This window comes from Myotis davidii, unplaced genomic scaffold (assembly GCF_000327345.1).
Source record: "Myotis davidii unplaced genomic scaffold, ASM32734v1 scaffold802, whole genome shotgun sequence".
Classification (NCBI taxonomy): domain Eukaryota; kingdom Metazoa; phylum Chordata; class Mammalia; order Chiroptera; family Vespertilionidae; genus Myotis; species Myotis davidii.
In genome coordinates this window covers 469,063-474,427 of record NW_006295887.1, presented here as the reverse complement: position 1 = coordinate 474,427, position 5,365 = coordinate 469,063, and positions in this window count along the sequence as shown.

The window sequence follows — 5,365 nt, the reverse complement described above, 5'->3', positions numbered from 1 at the left end:
TGCTTGTCCGAAGCGGGGTTCGGAGGCGGAGCGGGTGGTGAGGACCGCGCCGGCCTCGCTTGGCGCGCTCGCTCTTGGCGGCGCCATCCCCAGCTCCCGAGGTCGAGCACGCCTTCGCCGCGGCTCTCCCAGCATCTCTCCTCCGCAGCCCTTGGGCTCCCCTGGGTGGTCAGCTGCGCGCTGCGAAGGCCTCTGGGAAGCGCTTCCTTGCAGGTTTGGGTACCATCTCAGCTCAGAGCAGAGTCAAAGCATCGTTAAGTGTACTTCCTGGTTTTGTACGTACCTAACCTCAAAAAGTGGTAAATCAAGGGGAACTTTATAAAGGAGGTGCAATACAAAACTAAAAGCATATTACTTTAAGTTATAAAGTTTACTAAAAGAGTGTTTTTTAAGTATTTTGCACTAACGATGGGTAGTGTATGTAACTCACTTTAGGTATTAGATGGAATCTAGCAGGCATTTAGCATCTGATTCAACCTTCCGGCTGCATTTATGAGTATAAAATAATTGCTGATGTCAATCGCCAGCATTTATTTGAGCGCTTACAACATACAAGCATAGGCTAAGGGATTATCTCATTTAATCGTCACTTGAGCCCTCTGAGGGGGGCATTTATCGTCTTCATGTAACAGATGAGAAAGTCAAGATGTACTGGGGTTAAGTCACTGGCTTATTCACACAGCTGTGGTTCAGTCCACGTCAAGATCATTTGATCCTGTCCTTGCACTAACAGAATATTTTTATCCTTTGTTTTCTGATGGCTTCCAGTATGTTTTTTTCAGCCTGTAAAGAGGGAGGCCTGGAAGAGGACATATTCCTATCCATTTACTCAAGCCTGGAAGTCTGCCTCCCTGGAATCCGCTCTTGGCCTGATGACAAATCACATTCAATCCTATAGGCTCACCTCAGAGGCCCCTGTGGAAGTATTTCTCCGTGCTACCTGGTATGCTGTAGTCATCGCCCCCTCCTCTGTGCTCTAATGCCACTTTGTTCAAACTGCTGGTCTGGAAATTAGAGAAATGGTTAGCCCATGTTTTACTAAAGGACAGCGAAAACTATTGCTGGTGTGGCTCAGTGGATAAAGCCTCGGCCTGCGGACCTAAGGGTCCCAGGTGCGATTACAGTCAAAGGCACATGCCTGTTTTCGGGCTTGATCCCCAGTAGGGGGCGTGCAGGAGGCAGCCAATCAATGATTCTCGCTTATCATTGATGTTTCTCTCACTCTCCCTTCCTCTCTGAATTAATAAAAATATATTTTTAAAAAAATGGAATTGTTGCCAGGCTGTAATTAGAGAAGCAGATTTAAGTCCCTGGTTCAGTGGTTTCTGAGTACAGCTAAATCCCTCTTCCTACAAACCTGTCCAATTATTAACTCCATGAGCCAATAAATTCTCCTTTTTCCCTTAGCTATTTTTAGCTAAATTCCTATCCCTTGCAAAGGAAAAAGTAAAAACAAAACAAACGAAAAAAAGTAACAAAGTCTGAGGAGATGGATGCTAAAATTGTTTTGCATAAAAAGGTTAAACAAATTGGAATTTGGGGCACTCAGAAAAGGGGAGGGTGAAAGGTAGAAAGAAAAGGGAAATTGAAAGGCAGCAGGATTGATAAAGGCTAAATGTTGTGACACCTTCCCCAACCCAGTGTTTCCAGTAAATTCTACCAGACTCAGTTTTGGTGTGGGGTTTTTTTGTTGTAGAAATCAGAAAAGAGCATGTCTCAGGTTTGGGTCACTGTAGTCTAAAACAGCCGTGGGCAAACTATGGCCCGCGGGCCGGATTCGGCCCGTTTGAAATGAATAAAAGTATTGAAAAAAAAGACCGTACCCTTTTATGTAATGATGTTTACTTTGAATTCATATTAGTTCACACAAACACTCCATCCATGCTTTTGTTCCGGCCCTCCGGTCCAGTTTAAGAACCCATTGTGGCCCTCGAGTCAAAAAGTTTGCCCACCCCTGGTCTAGAACCACAGGGTTGGGCAACATAGCAGAACTCAAGAAGCAGAAGAGGCCAGGAGAGCTTATAAGCATTGGAAATAAACAGGAATACTGAATGAACCAGGCTTTCAACTTCTGCAGGCTGGGTACCAGGAGGTTTTGATACATTTTTGCCTAGACCTCAACGGGGCAGAGTAAGGCCCCAGCTGATATCTGGACTTTATTAATATGAAGAATAATATTAAATCATATAGACTGTAGAAACCAGCATGTTTGTAAACATTCATTTATTTTAAAGCCCTGTTATTGTAAGTATAGTGAACTTTAAAAAATATTTGTCTACTATTTGCTCTCTGGATTACTAAATGCATCTTTGCTGTCAGTATTCTTATAAAATTCATTGTGAATAACCTGATGTGTTTTAAATCATTGTGATGGTTAATTTTATCTGTCAACCTTACTGGGCTACAGAGTGCTCATATACTTGTTCAAATTTTTTCTGGGTGTTTGTACAGGGATGCTTTTATTTGAAATTAAAACATTTTAATGAGGAAAGCAGGTTGTCCTCCATAGTGTATGTATGTGTGTTGGGGGTAAGGGGGTGGGAGGGTTGCTCATCCAGGCAGTTGAAGGCATGAATAGAACAAAGACAGACCTCTGAACAAGAAGGAATTCTGCCAGCAGATTGCCTTTGGACTCAAACTGCAACTCTTCCCTGAGTCTTCAGCCTGCCAGCCTACCCCATCAGATTTTGCATTAGCCAGCCTCCACAACTGCATGAGCTAATTCCTTAAAGTAAATCAGCCCCTCCCCCCACCTATCTATCTGTGTATTTGTATGTGTAATGTATATGTAAATACACACACATATAACCCATTGGTTCTGTTTCTCTGGAGGACCCTGACTAATACTGGGCAAGATGTTTAACCTCTATAAACCTTACTCTCTTCATCTTTAAAATGAGGATTACACAATTCACAGGATTTCTGTGAAGATTCAATGATGTAACACTCAGAGCACAACTCAAAACATGCTGAGCACCCAGCAAATGTTAGCCGTTGAATGGTTATCTGTTGGGTTTCACACTGTTTGACTTGAGGAAACCCCATGATTTTAGTAGCATGTTCCACCTAAAAGGTTTTGGAACCTCATTTTTCCAGGCCCCACTTAGTGTTCACTTTCTAACATCAAGGCTGTCTCCATTCTCTGTTTCCTGCTCATTTCCACCTTACACAGTTTATACAGCCAATTCAATTTCTACTCGTCCACTCTTCCCCTCGTCTCCAAAAATCTCCCCCGGCACACAAGCCCAAACTTGGTTCCTACCCACTCATCTTCCACAGTACTCCCTGACTTCTAATATAAGATATTACATCTTACATTATTTCCTATATTATTTGTGAACGTTCTCTTTCCTCTCATATATAGGCATGCCTTGTTTTATTGCTCTTCCCTTTATTGCACTTCATAGATTTTGCATTTTTTTCAAATTGAAGGCAAGACCTTCCACCAGCAAAAAGGTGACAACTCACTTTATTGTGGTGGTCTGGAACCAAACCCACAGTAGAATCTGCAAAGTATGCCTGTATCAATAAACCAGGCTTTGCTGCAGTAACAAGTAATGCCTGAAATCTCATTAGCCTACCATATGTGGAGTTGGGCTACTCTCCAGTGCTCTGCTCCATGTGGTGATTCAGGGATCCAGCTGCTTTCATCTTGTGGTTCTGCCAGCTCAACACCTGACCACAGTTGCTACTGAAAAGGAAGACAGGACAGGAGGGCTGTCTTAAGGTCTGAGCTTGGTGGTAGCTTACATTATTTCTACTCACATATATTTGACCCAAACCCCAGTCACATGATCCCAACCCAACTGCAGAGGAGATTAGGAAATATAGTCTTCCAGAGTGCCCAGGATTAGCAAAAGGAAACAGGATTGGTGAACACATAGCATTATATCTGCACACTTCTTACATTGCAAATCAAAGTATTAAATACTGGAGGCCTGGTGCATGAAATTTGTGCACGGGGTGAGGGGGTGTCCCTCAGCCCGGCCTGCACCCTCTCCAATCCAGGACCCCTCAGGGCATGTCTGAAATCCAGGACCACTGGCTCCTAAATGCTCGCCTGCCTGCCTGATCGCCCCTAACCACCTCTGCCTTGCCCCACATCTGGGACCCAGGATTCCTTCCTCCTGCTAGTTGCAGGCACCCGACACCTGGGCTTCCCTCCCTCTGGTCAGCTGTAGACACCCAGGACCCAGGCTGGCTTTGCCTGGGCCAGCCACAGGTGCAGGGGACTGTGGGTGGGCAGCTTCACCCGGGCCGCAGCCACAGGCACCCGGGACCATGGGATGGGCAGCTTGTCCCTCTACCAGGCTGCAGGCGTAGGCACAGTTGCTGATGCCTAGAACCACGGGGTGGGTGGCTTGTCCCTCTCCTGGGCCACAGGGGCAGCTGCTGGCGCCCGGGACCACGGGGACTGTGGGGCATGCATGCGGCTTGTCCCTCTCCTGGGCCGCAGCCAGGCTGGTCCCCATTCCTCTCTCGCGAGCTCATTTGTGCCTGGTTGGTCCCCATACCTCTCTCCCCAGTGTTGAGTGTCTGAACCGTTAAGGCGTGACAGCAATTATGCATATTAGCTCTTTATTATATAGGATATACATGGTCCACAGTCATTGAAACATGATGGGCACTATAAGCAAAATAAGTTATTGGCCTCAAAGAATCTACCATCCATAACAAGGACAAGATACAACCACAAAATATGAAATAATAAAATAAGTTACAATTTGACCAATAAAGTCTTACTGCAGTGTATGATAAAATCCCAAATGAACTGCACAAATGATCATTGCTACAGACGTTTAGAAAAGATAGAAATCTAGTCATCTAATGGGGTCTTCAGAGATAATAGGGAGGAAACAGAACAACACAGTCTCAAAATGTCAAATTTGATTGGAAATGAGAGTGGAAGGAACACTCCCTCTAGGGATGTTTGTTTATCATGTGGGAATCCATATTCTCAAGTATTTTTATTGAATTGAATTCTTAAAGCGATAGTTCTCAAAATATAGTCCAGAGACCCTTTCAGGGGGTCCATGAGGTCAAAACTTCTTTCATAATAATACCTGTATCAAGATGTGACTCACCCTCTTCACTCCCATTCCCCAAATGCGTTGTGGAAATTTTCAGAGGCTATGTGACATAGATAACTCAACAGATTGAATGTCAGAAGCAGGTGTGGCAATCCAGTTGTCTTTGATTAAGCCAGATATTGAATTTTTAAAATGTGGAACAATGCCAAACTTCTTATTAATTGTTTTTAAGTTTGGGAAAATATTGTTATTTTCATAAAAGCATGTTAACATGGGTTTCTTGCTATTTTCAAGTGAATTAACCAATGAGTATTTTTAAATTTTTTCATATTTGA